Here is a 24,340-nt window from a genome sequence, read left to right as displayed (position 1 = left end):
CTTAATTCTGGGCTAGAAAAATAGCTGTAAAAAACTCATATGTCATAAGAAATTAGGTTGTCATTGTGTCAAAAGTAATAAATAATACTTTATATGCCGATGATTGACTGTGGAAATCTGATAAAAAATGATACAGCTCCTTGAAGTGAACCGTACATTTCACCTAAGCACTTACTCTTGTGTTTTGCGTCAAATTAGTTTAGCACTTAGAATGGCTCTCATCTTCTCCCATTAGCTACTACTTATCCTCCTTTAATTCTAATCATACTTATTGACATGTGGCTTAATCAGAATCAGTCAGATTGAGTAATTAAGAGGAGCAAATCCAGACTGTGGAAGAACAGTGTTTAGCCGCACCAGATCATCGCTGCTGCAAACTAAGTTAACTTAGCACCTAATAGTCCATTGATAAAGTTCCTGTGCAGCCTAGAAAGCGAGGAGGTGAGGGGCAAGCAGTAACAAAATCTTTCAAACTCGAGTTTCTATAAGCCCAGCAAGCCTCAGTGTAAGCTTGTTAAGGTTATGACCAGCTGTAGTGCCTCATCATGCACAAAAAAATAAAATAATTAGAAAAAAAAAACAGATCAGCAAAAACCAGTAGCAACCACGCTTACTCAACTTTCTGTGGTCATCCTAGGATAGGAGGATACCGGGTTCTCAGTTGCCACCCCATAGCACCCTGTAAAACTACCTATGGCCGTCAAACGTCAGGGGGTATAGATGTACATCCTAATTTAATATAACGTACGCTAAACCTGTAAAATCATAGCATCATTATAAATATAAAAGGTAACTAATTTGCCCGTTTAGGAAAGTTGTTACATTTAATGAACCATCCTTTTCCGAAGCCAATTACAGAAGGCTACTGATGTTTGTAATTGTAGAATCACCCACACCACCTACAATTAATAAAATGTTGCTGTTTTGAAACACTTTATTAATTTATCAGTCATTCAATCCATCGTTGCTGATTTATCATAGAATTTTCACTGGGAAGTCACATGGGTGAGTCTCATTCCCCAAAAAGCAGCTTGTGATCTTATTAAAAGGCGAGCCTTCCAGGCAAAATCTGTATGTTTTCAACAGGAACAAGCTCTAATTATTCCTTGGTTGCCCTTTATAGGGCAAGGGACTATGTTTAGTCGCTGAAAGGCAAGTGAAAATGACTTAGACGCTCACTAAAAGGCTGTGGAATACTTAAATGTACTGCACTTCCAATCACCTTGCAATGCTGTCATTCAAATTTTGCTATGGTCCTCAAGTGAGCACCAGAGGTTGTTTGGTTGTTTTTTTTTCCCGACCCACCGATCTTATTTTGAGAAGGAACATTGTTGTGAATGTAAAGTTCCATTTTGAAGGAGAATTGAGGGGGTTTGCCCATTGTAAGTGTTTTTTTTTTTTTTGTTAAATTTAGACTCGCTACCAATATAGGTAGGAAAAGGAAAAAAAAAACATCAGTGGTGATCCAGGCTCGTCTGCTAATAGTAAACACCATTAACAGCAGGAGTACCAGAACTATCATGGCAACAACATAGATGCCCTGCAGCATCATATAAAGGGATTATTTAAAGATACATTTAGTGAAACTTAAATAATGGAACTTTGATGGAGCAAGAATTGCCATTGATCATATCGCTGATCCGAGAGAGAAACCACACAGCCTTGTAATCAGTATTTCCGCAATGACGGCTTTGGTGGCATGCAGTTACATCTGGAGATGTTGCGTGATGCTCTTTCATGTGGGAGGAATAAGAAACAAAAAATGGAGGTCAAAGAGGTTATTCTCTTCATTCAAGCATACTGTACTTGTAGGAAGCGGGTGGGGGGGCACTGAGGATTCATTTCCATCTGCATTTCACATTCATGTTCACGTAATTTGAATATCATTCCCATTCAAGTGCCCTTGAACGTGTGCAATAAATCAAAGGAGGAGGAATGATTAGACACCTACGTGACTTTCAATGCACTTCGAGTGTCGCATGAAGTGTATTCATATTGTCATCGCCACAACAATAAAGGATAGAAAAATATTGCTTATTTGGTCTAAATTTGGGCCATCCCTATGGTGGTGTTGACATCCTTCTGCATGAATATTTGTTTTCTTACAGTTCATTCATATCCTAAATCCTCTTAGCTTTATGACGCACATTCTTCCGTCAATACTTGAGTGTTAAGTGCCAGTTTCCGCCAATACAGTACAAACACGTGTGCGTGTAGGAAATTGGAGAATCAGGAGATGAGATATTGCGTCAGTTCATTTCTGTCTGTGAGGGATCATGCATAAGACATTTGGTCAACATTGGAAAAACTCACATTTGCAGTTTAGTATTGTCTGTCCTGTAAATAAAACATGTTTAAAATGTGGTTAAAATCAAACAAAAGACAATGTAAAAATTGATTCTGAAATGTTGAAAATAAATCAAAATGGCTGGATTAAAAGGATATTAATGAAATAATATTCCTTTGTCTTTTCGAGCATGCCTTCTTTAGACTTTGCTCTTTTTACTCGTGATAGACATGCGAACCAAATTTCATGTTGCTAAGTGTAATGTGCTACAAGCTTACGATTTTCAAAAGTCTTGTGATGAAGAGCTTCAAGTTTGGCAAGCTGCAAAACATTTCCGTCAAGCTCTGATCATGTACGATGGTTAGTTATAAATTCTCACAGCTAAGCAGTAATTATCTCCCTAGTTCAAATCTGGTAACAATGACAGAGAAAGTCAAGTTTTGAAGGTCCGTGTGAAATGGTTAATATGACTTAAAGTGTCTATTAGAAAAACTGATAGCCGTCCTGCGTGTTTTCGGGCATGGCTTCTTGAGACTTTTATTTGTGGGTCTATAGACATGCCTCTTAAGTGTCATGTTTGGTAGGAAGTGAATTTTCCAAAAGTGGTGTTTAATACTGAACTCATGGCAAGTTGTTGAATTTCTTTCAAAAACACACGATGACAAAATCAAATGCTTTTAAATTTAGTGTGCTCCATCTGTTTGGTATACCTGCATGAAATTTGGTAAGAATTGGAAACAATTCTCTTGGTCAAATGTTTCTTTGACAAACCCTTTGGAAATGGTGGCTTCAAATAAAGCTTCCTCTGTTCACGGCTTCCTGATACTTTTTTGTACCTTTACACATGATAGATATGTGGAACTGTGCAACATACTGTTGCATAAGAGACTAAACGAAAGACAGCAGCTGACTGTCATGCTGCCGAGGAAAAGCAGGTAGTAGCCTGTCAACTTTGACCCCCGCTTCTCCCACTGTGTATCATGAATTATGGATAGTCACTTTATGAACACACGCACGCGCCCACGCACGCACACGCGCACACACGCACACACATACATATATGCACACCACTGCTGATTAAGCAAAGGCTCTCCATTGAGATTTCATACTGATGTGTATTATCTTTGAAAGTATTTTGCACTGATGCAACTTCTTTATTGAGACTTTATTTGAACGCTACTTTGAATCCATACCCTAGCGTAGAACTGTACTTTGAAAAAAAATAACCCAGACTTAAACCTTAATTTGAAAACTCGACACTGAAAATTAAATCTAATTTGAAACCATAATCCAGGCTTTAAAATCTTGCTTGAAAACATAACCAAGGCTGGTTGAAACTCTAACCATTGTTTAAAAGCCTTGACCATACTTGAAGCCTTGGACTTGTAACCCTTACTTGAAATCTTAACCCTACTTCGAAACCCTAAAACAGATTCAACATCCCACTTTGAAACATAAAAATTATCTTGCAAACTTACTTTAAAATCCAATCCATTTGAAACCTGGTCATAAAATGTATTCCCTCATGCAAATTGACCTAATGTCCTGGGGCACAATAAATCCCTAACCCAGATTTGAACCCCTAATTTGAAACCTTAATTAAAAACTTTTACCCTAATGCGAGAAACTAATTTAAATGCCAAACTGAAACCCATGTTCAAGCTTCAGACCACAATTTCAAACTCTACCCTTTGTTAAAAACCCTACACCAGCCTTGAAATGCTAATTTCATACACAATTAAAAATCCTAGCCAAGGTCGGAAATGATCATTTCCAGGCTTGAAACCTGAATTTAGAACCATAATTTGAAACACTAAACGAAGGTTGCCAAAGTCCAGACCTCGAAAACCCGGACTCCAGAGCTTTGGAATGCCCTACCAATGGATATTAGAACTGCTACCTCAGTAGAAACATTTAAGACACGTTTAAAGACACATTTCTATGAAATGGCCTTTAATTAACTTGTAGTGGCCGATTCGGCCGGAGTTTGTTTTTGTTCTCTCTCCCTACACCCCTCCCTGGCTGGGGAGGGGGTTAGGTGGTGCAAAAGCTGATAGCGGCTAGCTGGATTCTCTGGGACCAATTCAAGATGAGGAAACTGCAGCTCAACCTCCTTGAAGACACTGCCAGGACAATCGAGGGCACCTCCGACATTCGTTTTTTCATTGATTTTCGTATTATGTATTACTTGTGCCCTCTCTGCATCCATTACAACCTGGTGATCCTGAAAGGGGGATCCTTCCATCTGTGGTCCCTTCTCAAGGTTTCTCATTTTCCCCTGGTAGGGTTTTTTTTTTAGTTTTTCCTTGCCCTTTTGGGAGCTTAAGATCAGGGGATGCTTTGACAATAATTGTCTATTTTTGTCTATGTGAAGCCCTTTGAGACTGTTTGTGATTTAGGGCTATACAAATAAACTTGACTTGACTTGAATTTATGTAAGGAATCCTCTTAATTCATGATATGATTCCTTCCACACCCTAGAGTTGATGTGGAAAAAAAGAAAAACAAAGGAAGGGGGGTCGATATCAGATCTGTATCGGAAAGGACATTGGTTTGGAAGCCAACAAACCTTGATCGGTATGTCACTAGTTTGAATCTCTAATTCTAAGCGCTCCAAGAGTCATGTAATGGTTAAAAAAGACATTTACTTTCTCAACTACTAAGTTGTCTTAATGTTTCGACACCTTAACTTGAAAACCTACCCCCACTTTGAAACCCTATATTGAAACCTTGAACCTCATTTGAAAAATTCTTCCTTGACATCCAGACTTGAAAACTTCATTTTAAACCCTCATTTAAAGCACTGTGAGTCTTTTTAATGGTGCAAAAGAAGACAGTTACTTCCTCAAGTAAGTTTTCCAAATGTCCTGACATCTATTAGACCATGACGAGCTCAGCTTGTGTATAATGGTGGCTAATAGCAGCTGAGCGTCTCCATTAAGTGCTTGTGTTGTTCTGCTGCGGTGGCGTCTTACGTAAGCCAAAAGGGAGGAGGCCAGTGTGTCATAACCAGAAGAAAGGAAAAAAAAAAAAAAAAAATGGAACCATTGTCTTCTCACATTGTCATGTAAACACCAATTTACTCACTTTTAGTTGACTGCATCAATTTCATCAGTGGCAAACATTTGTATTCTGAGGTGTCTTTCCTTTTCGTCATGTTTGGCTCTTTTTCTTTCAGTGGCACCGTGTTCATCTTTTTTGACAAGCTCTCACAAGGCATGTCCTCAACAGCACTGTGCTGGAAACTATGTGAAGCCACTCACTGTCACCTGAATGTTCTAGTTGTTGTGTTTATTGTTATTGTATAAGGTGGTGGTTATCATAATAAGTGGCGAGAGGAGCAATCGGGATAATTGTATGATAATTGTGTGACTCAACATGCAGCATATTATTTTGTTCCATTTATTTTACCTAGGCAAGATGCCAAGGTTTATTTTGTAACAACCACACCAGTTTTGTACCCACAACGATAAAGCCATCACCAAGATGTTGTTCCACTCGGTGGGCTTTCAACAGCTTACTGATTCCATTTGTGAGACGGAAATGGACGATTTAGGAGCTGATGGATCGCTACTAAATGACCACGAGTCATCGTGGAGAACAAGAACAGACGCTCTCACCATGATCCCCTTTACAAGTACCATCATCCTTTCATCAAATCATCAGCCAGAGAGTTTCTCGAACAGGAAACAGGAAACTATCACTGTATGGATGCAGAGGGTGAAACTTGGATTGACTGTACTTTTTTTTTTTTTCTCAGTTCAGTAAGGAGCAGCCTCAAAAAGCGAGTGTTATTTTTAAACCTTAACTGGAGTAAAACAATCCATTTAGTGAGACTCTGATTAAGAAGTTGTTCAATGTTTTAGAAGTTAACAGCAAAAGACGAATCCTAACCGCAACTTCTGTCCCACAACCTGTAACTCCAACCTTCTAAATTCAATCTCAAACAAACCCCAACCTGGTTAAATCCAACCCTTTACTCTTAACCTAATCCCAACTTTAGATCCTATTTTAGCTCAATTGAAATCATCCATTGAGATAAATTAGGCAGAGTCATGCCTGGGAGTGACATCTATTGTTGGTATACATTGGGGAAAAGTGAATGTTTTTGCCATCGTTGCAGTTTTAGAGAAGGGAGCATCAGATCTGTGCGGTACCCAAACAGCACTGACAGCCTAACGATGACAAACAGCAATCGCTTGTGGCACACTACAAGACGTCGAGAGACAGAATGGCTGCCGCCGCCGCTGCCATAAGACAGGTGCGACGCATCACGTAGCTCCCCCTCAAGTGCATTCAACAGCTTTGAAACAGTTTCCTTGCCTGTTTTTTTGTATTTTTATCGTGCTTTTGTGCGCGCGTGTGTGTGTCTGCATTTATTTTGTCTATCTGTTTAAAGTATAAAGTATGTATCGATCGATCGATCGACCGAACGACCGACCCACCCACCCACAAAAAAATACCTTCGCTATATGTGCACACCTTTGCTTCTCAGTGAGATGCCTCTTGAAATACAGTGAGACCTCTTTAAGGCATCACAACAAAAGCGAGCATCAAGCAAAGACAACACTGCATCAGTATGTGTGCAGAGCAGAGACAACACTCTTCCTATATTTAACAATGTAGAGAATGCCGACAAAATAGAAGCAATGATGCTCTCATCACAGCAAGGCAAGATCAGAGGACATGTTGGGAATTGGAAACATTTGCATGGTGACGAAGAAGGGAGAACTTTTTTTAGCGAAACAGCTGCACAACAAATAAGGCAATAAGCGTAAAAAGCCTCAGTGGATTTCCAGTCGTTATCTAAAAAACTGTGAAAAAAAAGAAAAGTCTGCAGACACGCAGGTTAAAGCTGCCCACAGGTATGAATGTGAGTCACGTTCGTTTTGCATGTGTCAGCCCGAGCGACTCGGGTGAGGTCGTGCATCACCTCAGCACCCTGCCACCCCACTGCAGTTCTGAGTGGACATAGCACACAAGCGGGCCAACAAAGCGGAGATAAGCATGATAATAAAAAGTGGGGCCTTCATTACTCCTCTTTCAAAATGATGGCTTGCAAAATTATTTAGCACCAAGGTGAAGCCTTCCTTTAATTTAGGTCGGCTCATTTAAGTGCTACGCAAGGTTATCGGCCAACAGATACCGTTCATTCCATCAGACGACAAATTTAATGATGTGCTCATCGTGCACAAACGATGTGGTCAAGGTGACGGTCTTACAGTTAAAGTGGTTTTAATAAGTTGGCAGCAAATAACTCAAGACGATACATGCAAAACAATTATTCGGCAAGGCATCCTAAGAATAAAGTTGGTTATATGTGATATTTTTATAGTAAAGGGAGAAAGAGGTACTTTGGTAAACAATTAAACTTACTATTTTTTTAATAAAATAAACTTAATCAAATGAGGATTCCCAGATCAGATCCCAAAAGGCACAAAGCCAGGATGTCAATGTCACGAGAAGCCCTCTAGAGCCTATTAAGTTCATCTGGGGTTAAGCAGAGCCACTTTTAATGGTGGCGGGTATGAGTGGAATGCCCATTTAACACGAATTTGAATGTGATTGGTTAATTCTCAATCCAGCCACATCACAGTTATAAGAGAATATGCATAGCCCTCCCTGTCAAGAACACATATTTTTAAAAACAATAAATATAAAACAAATTCCAGAAATACAACAGACTGGGGTTCTGTTTACAATAAAACACTGTATTTAAATAAATTGTTAGCATGCAACAAACACATCGGTCGTGGCAGAGTATAAGAAGTATTTTATCTCCTTGAGATTGTGAGCGTTTACCTGCTTGTGTGAGGCTGGAATGGGAAATGTGGTGGATGTTTTTGTTTAGGCAATTTGTACTGTCTGCCAGAAGTATGCAAATGTTAGTTTCTCAACAGCGTTGAGTAGCTGCCTTTTTTGCTATTGAGCAAGTAATGCTATGTGTAAGGATACATAATTGCAAGCTGCCAGAAAATGGACGGCCTTCCATGTCTAGCCATTTTTTTTTCCCGTCCCGCTGAAGAAATTGAGTTGGGTGGTTGTTTTGAATTAACTTTTGACATTTGATGTGTTGTGACTTTTTTCATACAAATGTGACATCTGGTTCATAGTGGGCTCTCGAATGTCTATCTGGCTCAAATAAAAAAAATTCTTGTTGAACTACTGAAATTCCATTTCATCAATGCCTCGCATCCTTACAGCATCCCTTCCTTCATTGCAGTGCATTAAACGTCACTGGACCCAACAATGACGTCAGTGGTGAGTCAACATATGTTTTCGTCCCAAAAGCAACAACAAAAACTGTCACTCTTATTTAGACTAAAATCCCACAAGCAACGATAATATTTGTCCGTCATTTCAGCTTACATAACACCAAGCGTCGATAGCGGAGGCAACAGCTGGGAGTTAAAGCTCTATGACGCACAGTCAAAAATGCAATGTAAAAGAAATAAGAAAAGGACCAAGGTTATGTCATGTCCTGCGTCATATTTACTGGTTAATGCATAATGCATAGAGCTGCATACACATACATATTTAAACCCCACATTTATAATATAGCATTCAACATATTGCTATGTACTTGCAATTCGAAAAGCAAAGCCCGAGTTTCCACTAAACTGTGCAGTTTTTGCGACGCTACGCAAGTTTTAGAAGTGCACATGAAACGCTGTCTCCACTGATTACCAGCGGTACAACATCTGAGTTGGCCCAGTGGCGCGCCGCGACCGCGCTGGAGCGCCACACCGCGCCGCCTGTTTGATGCCCGCGGAGTGTCGACCTTTTGATCTAATTTTAGCAGAGCGCCTCACCCTTCGCTCAAACACTCGATAAGACTGGCGCATCCATAGCGGCAAGGCGGAAAATCGGCAGTTTGTGCTGGGAGGGGAAAAGGAGGACCGAATGTATTGTAATGTCGTAATGGCCGCCACTACATGATGGTGATTTGCAGTAAACTACCGCAGTCTCGCGCAAGAATGCTGATGATTTTAAATAGAAACCAATTCAAATTTAAAAGCAGTGCAGCTCCCTTTTTAGAACACTACATGGCAATACTCAAAAGGTTGCCTTTAACCCTCTTAAATTCTGTAAGATATCTGACAAACGACAGTTGAGGTTGAAAATGAAAATTTCAAATTAATTTTCCAGTTTGGCATCACTTTACAATTACAAATTAGTTCAACCTCTTTTTTAGCACCCCAATGACAATATCTGAGTGGCTGCCTCTCAAACTGTCATTGCATTTTGTGAGCTATACGAGAAAAGATAGCCGGGGTAGTTAACATCGAACATGAAGCCAGTTCCTATTCATTCTCAAATACGAACCCTATTCAACTTGTCTTTTAGTCCGCTGCTAGATTCAAACCTTATACGGCCACCTTTAAAGTGTCATTGAATGTCTGATGCTTCAGAAAAGACGCAATAAGGTAAACTGAGTTGATGTGAGAAGAAACATCTGTTAATGTTCCTCTAAAGAAGCATCCATTAGGGTTTCCACTACTCGCTTAAATGCTCCGAGCTGCTCCGTCAGCTGCGCTGCAACGCTTGAGTGTTGTTTAATTGCTCGTTTAAGTTCGACGCTACTCGTTTGGAACGCTGCCACAACCTCTGTCCTCTCGAGAAATTCTCAGCATTGCGCCGTTTCCTCGTCCCCCTTCCTCATTCCATCTGCTGTTTCCGTGTCACCAAAGATCTTAGCCATCGCCTCGCTGAGTTCAAATATTCGCTTTGCTCTCTTTCAAACAAGAGCTTCCCAACACAGAGAAATAATTGAGTCTCTGTGGGGCCGGCGGCGTAGAAGAGCACGTGGGGCGAGGGGGCGGCATACAGAGGAAGTGATCATATGTGGCCTTGAGCCAAGCGCCTTTGTAGATGGTCTTTGTGTTGCCATTGATCTGGAGGCGGATACACCCGAGGACTACATTATTTATGCGCTTCTGCTTTTTTTTCCTGTTCCCTATCCTGTCGACAGTTGAAAGTGGTGAGTCTCTAAAAGGTAATGGGATCAGAAGGATGTCGCCACGGCTAAAAAAGGAAACAAGGGCCACCGAGGAGGAGGACCAAAAGCACGGCAGCCTTTCAGCTCAAGTCCTTGGCCTCTCTGTACACAGCGTACTTTTGTTAGGGCCATGCAAAGTTAAAAAGTTCAAATTGTCACATCCACGAGACAATTTTTATTCAATATGAGAATGCGGGGTGGGGGGGAATACAGCAATGCAGCCCAGTGGAGATTGGAGTTGCACAAGCACCGGGGTGAGCTAGTTTTAGCATGTAACTTTACTTCTGACGCACAAAACCAGTTCCACTTTTTTGCAGTATATTGAGAGCAAGTGAGTTTGAAAGTAAATTTGATGTAATCTTTCAAAAAAGCGAAAAAGGAAAAACCTAAAAAAAAAAAAAAAACACACAAAACTAAACAGTGGCCAACAAGACCCATGCGTGGCAGCCAAGTAGAGAATTTGGAGAACATGTTCAAAGTGTGCAGAAAGGTACAAACAGCTGAGCATGCTAACACTAGTCCGTGTTATTATTATTGTCAAAACCAGTTCAACTTCATTTTTAGCTGCAAGGTAGGTTTGAGGCAAACTTTATCCAAGAGGAGGCTGCAGAGTCATTAGCGTGTGTGGGTGTTCAATACGTCTGGAAACATTGTGAACATAACTACTTCAGAACAACAGCATGGCTTTAATGTCCCTCAAGGGAAAACTCCATTTTATACTTGCACAAAGCCATTTATACACTCCTATTCCTGTTGTTTTTTTTTTTTTTTTTTTTTTTTCAAATTTGAAACAAACATTGCAATCATTCTATATAAACACACACACAGGAATTTGGTGTAATAAATGGGGACACTCCACTTGTGTCAGGCACATTCAAACGGGGCTGATTCAATGTTGTCGCTCAAATGTGTCCTCTTTCATCTGCTTTGCTCTCGACTTCACTGATTCAAGTCACGCTGGTGGAAAGGAACATCACATGCAAAGGGACACCATCTTAATAATGATAAACATGTTTTACCATTCAGTAATAACCAGTGAATGTTCAACATTGTTCCAGTGTTTTCTATTCCAAGTTAAGAATTCAATTACAAAAACTGGCTTTCATTTGTCCACCAGATTGTGCTACTTTTTTGCAATTCAAAAAATGTAGCAATCCTTTTTCTTTTTTTGTGTGTTTTCACTTGAAATGCTAATCTTTGTTTGAAACCCTATTATGGGCTTGAAATTCTAACCTGAATCACTTAACCTGGCTTGAAACCCTACTTTCAAAACCCAACCCTGGCTTGAAACCTTATAGAGGAAGTCAATCCGAAATTTCAAAACTTCCTGTTTATTCTAAAATTGTCATGTTACTTTTAAACTGTGTTTTTAAACTGTGTTTTTAAAATTTAGTCCAAGTATTAATCTGGAAAAAATATGTTCAAGATTACAATTACTCACCTGAGGGAGGCACCATTTTTGCTGCAAGAATATATCTGCAGATGCAGGCATACATTTGCCTTTGTCTTATTCCTGATTAATATTGTGTTTGTGGAGTATGAGTTTAGCAGCAAATGCCCTAATCATTGTTTCAAATCATATCGATACCTCAAACCCTAATTTCAAAACGGGTTGTGTAAAAACGACACATAAATAAATACTAATGCTCTTCAGACCCCACTGCTAGATGGCAGCAACAGCAACTTCACAACATCCAGCCACCATCAATTCACATTGGCTTTCTTGGTAGCTGTAATGTGCCATTAAAATGCAAACGACATCTTAAACTGTTTGCCAAGTGCCAATACAGCTCACAGAACAAGAACAACCAGAAAGGAAAACACATCATTTACAACTATGTTTGATAATCGCAGTTTCCGTGTTTGAAGGTTATGCAGCCAGCAAATGTTATTACCGCATTTTCCGGTTTATAGTAAATCACAGTTGTTTTTCATAATTTAGCCGGGGGTGCGACTTATACTCTGGAGCCACTTATGTGTGAAATTATTAACATATTGTATCATTTCACACTATTTTCACATTAAACTGCATGAGGGCGCTCAAGGACTGTGGAATAATTGGAACTACAACTGACAATGAGTTTGTTGTAAGCCACGTAGAAGAGGAAGCGCTGCATCTTCTACTTCCGGAGTTAGCGGAGTTGTTTATAAAGATGAAGATTTTGCTGAATTTAATGATTTGGAGTGACATGGATGGTTCGATAAACATGTTAACATGTTATTTATGCTATAATTATTTGAATAGCTCTTAATATGTTATGTCAGGCACGTTCTCAGTTCCTTTTATGTTTATGTGTTTATGTAACGTTAGCGTACTGTATCAGTCAGCCTGTTGTTACCTATTCTATTTTTATAAGATGACATGTCTGTTCTTGGTGTTGAATTTTATCAAATAAATTTCCCCCAAAAGTGTGACTTATACAACGGTTCTTCATTATTATGCATTTGATCGCTGGTGCGACTTGTACTCAGGAGCAATTTATAGTCCGGAAAATACGGTACTCTGTGTTTTTATACAGTGCAAATCTGTTGAGTACAATTCTTCTTATGGACAAAACTAAAAAAAAAAAAAAATAATTTGGGTCGTTTTTGAGGGGACTGGAACGGATTAACTGTATTTCAGTGGGTAAGGGTATTATGTGATTATATAGATTATAATCACAGAGTGAATCAAACTCATATCTCAAGGTACAACGATATAGTTTATAGTATTTCAGTGTGTTGTACAACACTATACTTTTCCTAGTCTGAGGTTGGAAATGTCCCAATTTCCTGGAATCTATCTAATACAATTTTATCATGGTGTCCAGTATGTGAACTGCAATTCATATTCCCTGGAGCTACATGTGCACATGCACGCTCACTCTCGTGCACGCGCGCACGCACGCATGCACGCACGCACACACAAGGCACACACGCATGCATACACACACACACACACAAAACTATATTTAATCTCAATACAGTAGCTACAAAAAGCCCCTCCAGGCTTCGACCAGAAGATGGAGCTGGACAAGTTGACCTCGCCCTGAGGTGGTCCTTAGAATGCTGCCCTCCCAACCACCCCTCAAACTCTTTCATCCACCCAGGAAATAGCTCAGAGTGCTGGGGGAATTGAAAACCTAACACAAGAGCTAATTAAAACTCATTGATTTTTCATTCAGGAGGCGTGACGACGACATGCGTTGACAAGAGCAGAGGCTCGTGTTTACTCATGATGAAGGTCAATGAACGTTGTGGAGTATCGTAACCATGCACAATATGTAGTAAATGTAGGCTTCATTAGAAGCATCATTTGAAACACAACCCCAGGCTCAAGGCCCTCCTTTGGAACTGTAAAAAAATAAATATCTAAATTGTAATCTAAAATCCTCTTGAAACATTGGCCCAAGCCTGAAAACATAATTTAAAATAAAAAAAAAAATCTTGGTTTGATTGAAACCCTATCCTGCGCTTGAAACCATGCTTTGAAACATTAATCTTGAAAACATAAATTGGAACAAAATCGCAGGGTGTAAATCATAATTTCAAATGAATTCAAAACCCTATTTTGAGAGCGATTCCCAAGCGCAATCTATGTAGGTCTCCAAACATAATTTGAAAGCTAAAAACGCAACATGAGGCTGAAACTTTTTTTTTTTTTTTTTTAAAGAATAACTCTAGCTTGAAACCCTAACCAATGTGTTGTACATTCTATGTACTCCCTGTGTGAAACCTGTCTTATTTTAGCAAGTACACGAAGTCACAATGAAGGTGACAGAAGTTTCGAGTGAAACAAAATCCAATGATGAGTCCATTTGTTACTTGAATGCCAAGGACAGTGCTGTGTCTTCATCAATAGTGAGGGGAGTTGGGCTCCAGTGATCCCTCAGCCTCTTGATGGGGAGTCACGGAACCACGTCAATCAGATTCAAGATCAATGAATTAAGCAGCCAACAGGAACATTCAGTAGAACACACTCACTTGTGTCCTTGTTCTCATTTTTCTCCTTGCAAAAACAAATGTCTATGAATGCGTCAGTCCTTCTATTAGGTGGATCTGCACAAGGACTGTTACCCTATTATGAAATACTAAATTGAACTTCAACCTTTAGCTATGATTGAAACAGTAATCAGTTAGGGCCTAGCCCAAACTTGGAAACCTAATTTGAAAATCCTAATTTCAAAACCTAAAAAAAGCATAATTTGAAACCCAAACCCAGGGCATTTTAACAGCCTTTTATCGGGTTTGTTCAGTATTATTTGAATTAAGACTGCTGACTGCATGATTATTTTCATGTTTGTTTTATAGGATGTCAAAGTCACCGTGGCAAATGTCTACCAGAGGAGCTTGTTTTCTCCCCTCCCTGTCTAGACCTCCTTGTTTTGGGTTGTTTTCAGCAGCGGTGTCACCCCCTCGACCTCATCTAAAGCTTCTTGTTCATACTCGCACAAAGGAGACGTCTGCCAAGGCGGCGAGGCGCTCATTGCCCTCGTCGGAACCGCCAGGAAGGTCACGCTTCAACGCGACACCAGCCGCCATGCCGTTGTGTCGGAGAGCTGGCTCGGTGGCCCACGTGGCCCTTTTCACAGCAAATCCTCCACCCCACCCGCCTGAGAGAGCCCCTTGCAACCAATAGCACTCAGTGCACGTCCACCGGATGCATGGTGGGATATTCATTGACCAATAGTGGGCCCAAGCGATGCAGGCCCCTTGAGTTCACTGCAGCAAAACTCAAAGAGGAAGTACAAAATGCTAATCTTAAAAACAGAACATTTGTTTTAGGTTTTATGTGACTGAAAGATGGTTCGTTTTAAAGGGTTTGCATTCAAGACTGCTGGGAAATTAGAAAGCTTTCACTTGAAGCTGAAACTCAAAACGGAAGCAAAACTATCATTGTCTACTACCTAAACTTGGATTTAATGCTACAAATACCTAATTCCAATGCATAAATAGGTATTTTTGGTCACCTGATTCGATATTACTGATGAATTCAAACATAGTGTCCATTGACACCACCATTGTTGCTTGAGCTTCTATTGCATTTTGTTTGAAACTTATTTAAAAACTTATTTTCATGAAGGCACCATAAGATACCTGCTAATTTGACAAAATCCAGCACACAAGCAAACACACACTGGTGTATTTCTATACCGCTATTATGAATGAACGACTCATGATGAGCGAGCGGGCACGTCTCATAAACGACACATCTGCTGGAGCATATTGTGGCGGTGGTCCCACAGGGGCAGATTCGAAAGTGGTGGGACAGAGTATGATTTTTCTGCACCCGGTTCCAGCTGACCCAAAGATGCCAATTGCAATTAAACATTGCAGCCCAAATATTTTGTAACGATTGGAAGCAATGATGCTACACACGCTGAAAGCATACATACAAGGCTCCTGTCTGGGTTTCAAATGATACACTATCAGTTCCAACTGTAGCCAAACGTCTCTGCCGGGAGAAAATATAACATTGAATTTGAAACCCATTCTCTGTCTCTGTCGTCATTGATTTTTTTCCCCTCTTCCTATGTCCTTGGACGAGCTAAAAATACATTTTTGTGCTTTTGAGTGAAGGGCTTGTTTTTTACGCTGCCCTCCAAATTGAAAAGCATCAATATAATACGTACAAGTGATGAATAGGTGGTGGCAAGTTAAAATTGTGTTGAACTGCAAGTATCTTTAATTCTATGTTGATGCATAGGTCTCAATATGCATTTAAGTAATGTATATTTGTGTGGCTTCACTTTTTTTTACAAAGAAAGTGCAGTGCAATTTGATTCCAGCGCCGGCCTTCCAGTGTGGAGTTTGCATCTTCTCCCTGTGCCTGCGTTGGTTTACTCCGCGGTCTGGCAACCAGTACACGGTGTCCCCCGCCTCCTGCCTGAAGTCAGCTGGGAGATTCATATATATATATATATATATATATATATATATATATATATATATATATATATATATATATATATATATATATATATATATATATATATATATATATATATATATATATATATATATATACGCTACAGTCAGTTCACGTTCGTCCAAATTAAGAACGAGTTCATGAACTTTCCTTCATTGAACACATTCAGGTAACACTGTTGGTGGCACAGTATTATTATTATTTTATTCTTTATTCTATTTTGTGTAACAAAGCAAAGATGGTCCGATCAATGTTAGGAATCAAGACATCCTTTACTGGATAGTGGATTGAACGCATTCAGGTACAACACTGTTGGCAGCACAGATAGATCAGGATCATTATTATTATTATTTTATTTTTCATTCTATTTTTTGTAACAAAGCAAAGATGTTCCAACCAATGTTAGGAATCAAGACATCCTTTACTGAACACAGGCCAAGATCATAACTAAAACCAAACTCCCTAAATCTGAGCAGTAACATTTCACTCCACAGTACCTTGGTCTTGAAATTTCATTGTACCCTGCACAGATTTTAGACATCCCAGAGCAGACACAAATCCAGAATATAACAGAGACCAATATTTCTTACTGCAGGAAACGCATGTCACTCCAGAATACCTTCCTGGTATTTTAATGGGATCACAGGTTTAAGACTACGTAGGTATGAGGGCATGTTAGCCACGCTAGTTAACCTATTTATCTGCATTGCCCGCAGGTCCAAAGTTGAAGAATTGCAGACAGCTACCTCTTACAGCTGGCTGCTAATTCTAACTTCAAAACAGTGTTATACTTACTGTATGTATTAACCTTACATTGGATTAGTCGTGATGAAGAGTGATGGATGGCGCTGTTGTAAATGTGATACTGTGTTAAATGTATTGCCTGCAATAGTAGTCGTTCTTTATAGGCACATTTTGCATTATGTTCTTATACCAAGCCGTCATACTCGAATTCCCGAAAGAGATGACTCTTACGACCAAGGGAGAAGTCATCAGGTTTGCCGACTACTTGCACCAATAATGGGAGGGGTAAGGGTCGTGTCACTTTGCCTGCACTGATGACGCACAAAAAAAAGAAAAAAAAAAATAGCTTGTGCTGCTGATGGAAAGTTTTAGCAATTTCATTGTGCCATCTCAAATTCAAAACATGAGTTGCAGTCTGTCTGACACTGGGTAGCACATCTTACTCCAGAAAGCCTTGATAATCTTGCGGTATTATGGTACTGTACGCACAAGTTCAGGACATCTTGTGCCAGATAGAGAGGAAGATCCCTCATGAGTAAAATAAATCAGTAGAATTCAAAATACGTCATGGGTTTATCCTTTTTTTTTTTTTTTTTTTTTTAACAGAGATCGCAATACTGCAAAACATTATAGGGACTGATTACGAGAGGACCGTTTTTAATCACACACACCGCTTGGGGTGCCCCACAATTTGGGACTCCCCTGGAGTAAGTAAGTGTTCCTGAGGGACACCTTCCTCCACCTTTTAACAGGAAGCAGCACTTCCAGATTAACACTAGTAAACCACAAAATGAATCTGGACGTTTCCAATGCATGAAATGCAGTCGTCAACAGAGCTGAATGACGCCCGTCGTACAATTGCACATCCAGTGAGTCAGTGGCCGCATAATCTCACCCTACAGAAAAATCACACGAAAAAACAGCTGTCTCTGTTGAAGATATGGTTAAAAAATAAAATAAAAAATGAATACACCCCCCTTTCGGCAGAGATAGGGTAGGATTACACATATCTTGGGAACACAGATATACAAACTACAAAACCATAGATAATGGTTGTTCTTGTTTTTCTTTAATTGCATCATAGCACTATATAAAACATTAAAGACAGTGGGAAGCGCGACAAGCTTGTGTCACCCACTCAGACACCAGTCACACCAAACTCACCATCCACTCGAATATAGCCTGCTTGAAATGTGGACTAAGCGAATAGAACAGTTGAGTGCATCCATGCAGTCGGACTGCTTTGCAGTGGTCACTTGAGCCACCTATCGGCTTACTTCTTAAATACCTTTTTTTCTATACCTACTCACACTAAAGGGTACATTTAATTGTCAGCAGGTAGGTTCTAGTATTCAGTCATTTTAAATATTTTAATATAGTGTAGCTACCACGCCATGATGCACATGAATATTTTAGAAGCTTTTTTTTTTCCTGCCTGGTGGTGTTGCAAACAGACATGAAGCGTTTAACTTTTTCAGCGGCGATACCCCCCCCCAAAAAAAAAGAAATGGGGTAGCAACATCAGATTGCTGAAACTGGAGACAGGCAAGCAAGTCACAATGTAATGGGGGGCTTCAACAATGCTGTGTGCATATTGAAGCATCTCGTTGGATGGCAATTCCACGCGCTCAGGTGCAAACTGGCGCACAGTTATGCGCGCACAAGTATGCACAGTGGGAGCGCGCATTGCATCGCCCCTCACCCAACACTCCCCTTTCCCCAAAATGAAGTGGGGAGCTAAGCAGACATTCGAACGTCAGCGTATTGCAACTTTGCGCAAGTGATGCGTTCAACGCTTACCTCACAGCAGCAGAAAAAAAAAAAAAAAATCCTCCGTCAAGTCTCTCTCACCCCGACTCAATCCGAATCCGATTCGAATTTACTTGGCGCTACAAACGCATAATCCGTGTGAAAGGAAAGACAGGATTGTGAGGAATTCGTCCGTCTATAATTCCTCCACCTCGATGGTGAACTTGAAGATCTCCACAAGCGCTTCTCGTCGCCTTCTTAGCGGCTCCGGCCGGGCGGTGCACCCCTCTGAAAGGGAAAAAATGAAGAAAAAGAAAGAAAACTGCACAGGGAGGTGGTGCGTAGGAATGGAAAGTTTGAAGCAGATCAAGCCCAGACAAGGGGAAGTGATGGCAGACTATTCCTCTCGGTCGTCCTCCTATTGATTTTGGCCGCTCGCGTGTGTCCTCCGGTCGGCGCCACCTGCTCTCCGGAACATCGTCTCATGCAGGATGGATGCTGAGACAGCAGCGGAATTGGGAGACTCTCTCTCTCTCTCTACCACTCTCTCTTTCCCTCTCCGTCCTCCCACACGCCTTCTCCTCCTCCTCCCTGCACCTTCCCTTCCCTCGCTCCTCCCCATCATAGTTCCCTCTCACTCCAGCCCTTTCTCACGCATCCCAACTCAACCACGAGGCGTGTTTCAAGCCTATTAGCGTCAAATGGTGCCACATAAATGAGGAATTAAACAAACAATAAACTAAAAAAACTTCACGTCCATATTTTATAATATAGAGTTTTCATATATCCATCCATCCATTTTCTGTACCGCTTTGTTCCCACGGGTGTCGTGGGCTTGCTGGAGCCTATCCCAGCAGTCATCGGGCAGTAGGCGGGGAACACCCTGAACCGATTGCCAGCCAATCGCAGGGCAAACAGAGACGAACAAGCATCTGCGCTCGCACTCACACCTAGGGGCGTTTTGGAGTGCTCAATCAGATGTCATGCATGTTTTGGGGATGTGGGAGGAAATCGGAGTGCCCGGAGAAAACCTACGCAGGCACGGGGAGAACATGCAAACTCCATACAGGGAGGGTTGGAGGTGGAATCAAACCCGCACCCTCTGTACTGTGAGGCGGACATGCTAACCAGTGTTCCACCGAGCTGCCAGTTTTGATATATGATATCATACCGTAATTTTCGGACTATAAGTCGCGTTTTTTTTCATAGTTTGGGTGGCCGACTTATACTGAGGAGCGACTTATGTGATTTTTTTTCCCAAATGTTGACGAAAGGAAAAAAAAAGTGAAACCGCGATAAATGAACTGCGATGTAGCATGGGATTACTGTAATTTGAATTTCAAGTGACGTCAGTAGTGAGGCGCGGCGTGGCGGTTGTTTACAAAAAGGACAAAGATTGATCACGGGATGACGAAGGGCCCCACGTACTACCGGCATCATTAGCGGCTTTGTTTGTAAGTGACACAGAGGACGAAGACTTTGAAGGATTTAATGATTTGGAGTGACACGGGAGGTTTGAAAAACTATTATGGCTTTTACGCACGCCCGGTCCTACTCTACGGAGCTCTCTTTAACCTTCGTGGATGGAAGTCTGGGGCCGGCGCTCGGCCAGGTGGCTGTCCGGGGACGGTGGATGGGACTCGGACATGGCTTTTACGCACGCCCGGTTCTACTCTACGGAGCTCTCTTTCACCTCCGTGGATGGAAGTCGGGGGCCGGTGCTCGGCCGGGTGGCTGTCCGGGGACGGTGGATGGGGCTCAGACATGGCTTTTACGCACGCCCGGTCCTACTATTCTATGGAGCTCTCTTCCACCTCCGTGGCTGGAAGTGACACCTCCGGGGATGGAAGTCCAACCCGCCACATGCCTGGAAGTTGACGCCGGTGCTTGGTGCCGTGTGGCGGTTAACTATTTATGTTATAGTTATTTGATATGTTTTATTTCGTGTAGCAACTTGTATATGTTTATATCGTTACAGTTCAGTAGTTGTTGGCTCGTTGAACTCTTGTTTTGTTAAACAAAGAACCGTTTACCAAACCCACGTCTTTCCTTGTACTTTGTTAACGCTACAATATAGTTATATACTAGATCTGTGGAATAACGACGAGGCTGACGTCAGGGCGCACGCGCGGCGTTGTTGACAAAGGACGAGGAATTTGGTCGATGGATTTAATGATTTAGAGTGACACAGATGGTTTGATAATAATTGCTTATATAATAGTTATTTGATATCTAATTTATGTATCGTTATATGGGCCTGTGGAATATTTTGAAGTGCAAGCGCCGTCAGCGGCGCGCACCCATTGTTGACAAAGGACGATCAATGGATTTAATGAATCGGAGTGACACAGATGGTTTTATAAACGTGTTATTTATGTAATAGTTTTTTGAATAACTCTGAATGTTACGTCAGGCCCGTTCTCAGCTCTTTGTTTATGTCACGTTAGCATACATATCGTTTAGCCTGTTGTTGCTCGTTCATGTCTGTTCTTGGTGATGGATTTTGTTGAATACATTTCCTCCAAAATGCGATTTGTACTCCTGAGCGACTTATTTATGTTTTTTTTCACGTTATTGTGCATTTTATGGCTAATGCGACCTATATTCCGGAGCGACTTTTAGTCCCAAAAATACGGTATATATCTTTTAAAAAGTAAAATGTTTGTAGAAAAATGAGACCAAATAAGCGCTAGAATTTATTTGGGGTGTTTTGCTTTTTCTACGTAATAAATAGTTCAAATATTTTTTTTATGTGGGGTAGCCTACGATTGGAAGAACAATTTACTTGTATTACATTTTTTAGTATACTCTCTTTGCATTCAATCATTATAGTTTCCTTTTTACATTTTATTTAGGTACAATTAAAATGTTAAAATGTACTAGTTATTTTGCCCTACGGACTCCTTTTAAGTTTGTAAACAATATGACGTCATTATGAGGGTGTGGATTAGCTGGAGGTAAAATCCAGCACGCATGCTCATATTTCAACAGTGTCGAAAAAGACGCAAAAAACAGTAATTTGAGTGAATATGTGAGGTAAAATCCAGCACGCTCGCTTGTCAAGTGGGTTATCATATTTCAACAGTGTTTTTTTTTTATGTGAGGAAAGAGGCAAAAAATTGGAGGAAATATGTGAATGTAAGTAAACTCGCACTCCACGATTGTAAATGATAAAAACTTGAGTGACAACTATTTTGTCGTGGGTCACAAGTGCCGCTAAGTCAACGACGGGAATCAGAAGATGAGGACGTACCATGGACCTCACAAACTCAAAACTATTGCGCTGATCATTCTTTAAATTATTTTTACAGATTGAAGGACACAATAGGAGGAATGTGCTTGTTAATTATGGTGGCGATTGGTCTTGGCGATTAGTTTTCGGACGTTTAGCAACACTAAAGTTGTTACAGCTCATACAAAGGCAAACAAACACCGCTCCCGCTCGCTCCTGGGTCTTGTCAAGGCAGAATAAGCGTCTGACGGATAAAAAGACAAAATTAGCAGAACAAATTCAGCTTCTTATCAGCCAGACATGGGCTTCTGTGTCACAGCCAAAAGGTACAGTCTGCCGCCAACCGCATTATCCAGCCACTCCCTGTGAGGCAGCCAGGAGGACCTCCCGGCCGCGTCACCCAGCTGGACAAGCTGCGATGAAGCTCCCTGCCTGTCACCGACTTTGTCCACCGCCGGACTTCTTTATTTCAGGGGTATGTATGAAAAGTTGGAAAAACCACCTCTTCAAAATCATTGCATTAGTAATTTGGGATTTTTGTTGTAATTCTAGACTGTGTGCGTGTATGTGCGCACTGATTGTATCTCATAGGAACATAGCATTTCCAGTGTCTTCTAAATCCCCACTGTTACGCAAATAACTTGCCCAGAAGTGTGACTCAATAACAATGTAAACCACAATTAGATGTGATGTCTCGAGGAAAAACTTTCCCTCTCCTTTGCCGCCCACCCACCACGCTGACTCCAATCCAAGCTACATTCATTTATTTATACCGGAGCCATTAACGCTGCACACTATTTATCATGCATGGAAGCCAAGTGACAAAAAGGCACACTATTCACACACCTGCTGTGAATAAATGACATAGCTAAAGCACCACAATTACTGTATGTTACCAAACCCGGACCACACTTGACCAATCACGGACATATGCAGTACTAAAACAAAATCATCATAATCATAAGAAATGCACAACACACGGACTAAAAAAACACCATAAATACACATACTATGGGGGGAAAACTGTTCAACTATACAACTAAATATACGCACGTGTACGCACACATACGCGCACACACGCGCGCACACACACACGCACACACACACACACGCGCGCATCATTTCAATCACAATTTGAAATCCAGTGATCCAAACTGAAAAATAAGCTCTTTACGTTTGTGAATGTATGCACAGTAGGCCTAAAGATTCCAACTAGTGCATCTTGTACACAAGGCTGGCTCAAGCTTGACTGTTGAGGCGCCAGCACGCCACTGCCTGCATCTCATTGTCGAGCGAGCGCCGCTTCCTACCAACTGGTCGGGTTGGCACTTCCCAGCGAAGCCAAGCGGCTTGTCTTGTTGCTATGTCACGCCAACTCTTCTGAAAATTCAAAAAGCTTCCTGTCTGAGATTCCTATAATTGGCTCAAATGTACGACACACGATGTATGGTTTGACTCTAAGGTTGGGTAACATGTAACATTTTTTTTTTTTTAAGTGCTTTGATGTCAACCTCTACTCCAATGAAGTTAGGACATTGTGAAACAGAAAACAAATCCAAATTAAATGTTTCCTTTTTAATCGAATACACGACAAGTCACCCAAATGAGCATCATTGAGTTGTCAGGAATGAGTTGAGCCAGGGCGACCAAATGCAGCTTGAACCAGGATTTATTGCAGGGAAAAGGAGTTGGAAGGGAGGCAGGTGGGGAACGAACGACACAGACGGGAGGAAGACTCACGGCCAGCAAAACAGACAGACTGACCGACATGAAGTCCCCTTGGACAAGATTAAAATTCTGACCGTGAGCCTTCAGACAGACCGAGGGAAAACCAGATGACACGAACAGGAACACTGGGCACGAACAGGAATGGACACAACAGTAGACACCGACAGGGAGAAACACACGGGCAGGGCTTAAATACACAGGGTAACAATAGGAAGCAGGTGACAGACATTATGGTAACGAAAGGGGTGTGGCCGAGCGAAGTGGCACGGGCGTGACAGTACCCCCCCCACAAGGGACGGCTCCCGACGTCCCAAAAAAGAAAAAGTCCAAGACTGTCCAACAAGAGCCGGGAGGAAATGGGGAGGTGGCCGCACGTCACACACCGCCGAAGGCCGACTGGGTGACGGCCGCTGGATCCACGCCGCCGGAACTGGTGGCGGCCGCAGCATCCGCGCCGTCGGGACTGGATCGGGGGGCGGCCGTGCGTCATGCGCCGTTGAAGCCGACTGGGTGACGGCCGCTGGATCCGCGCCGCCGGAACTGGTGGCGGCCGCAGCATCCGCGCCGTCGGGACTGGGTCGGGGGGCGGCCGTGCGTCATGCACCGTTGAAGGCCGACGGTGACAGCCGCTGGATCCGCGCCGCCGGAACAAGTGGCGGCCGCAACATCCGCGCCGTCGGATCTGTTTTGGGG

At 41.6% G+C, this 24,340-nt stretch overlaps 1 protein-coding gene across 7 annotated transcripts in view; it reads right to left on the bottom strand.

The window, feature by feature from the left end:
- lingo2 (leucine rich repeat and Ig domain containing 2) overlaps nt 1–24,340 on the bottom strand; it is a 189,258-nt gene that overhangs the window by 152,905 nt on the left and 12,013 nt on the right. For 2 of the 7 annotated variants that reach the window (XR_011086168.1, XR_011086166.1), the window contains exon 1: nt 18,739–19,263. The exons of 1 other annotated variant lie outside the window; for it this stretch is intronic. The gene's annotated coding sequence lies outside the window, so the exon portion shown is untranslated. Of the gene's footprint in view, nt 1–18,738; nt 19,265–24,340 lie in introns of those variants that run through there. 4 more of the 7 variants (XM_049759489.2, XM_049759516.2, XM_049759498.2 and 1 more) reach the window with 3 other exon arrangements.

This window comes from Syngnathus scovelli, chromosome 1 (genome assembly GCF_024217435.2).
Source record: "Syngnathus scovelli strain Florida chromosome 1, RoL_Ssco_1.2, whole genome shotgun sequence".
Lineage (NCBI taxonomy): Eukaryota > Metazoa > Chordata > Actinopteri > Syngnathiformes > Syngnathidae > Syngnathus > Syngnathus scovelli.
Note: the sequence above shows the minus strand (reverse complement) of the source record. Positions and strands in the feature narration are given on the sequence as shown.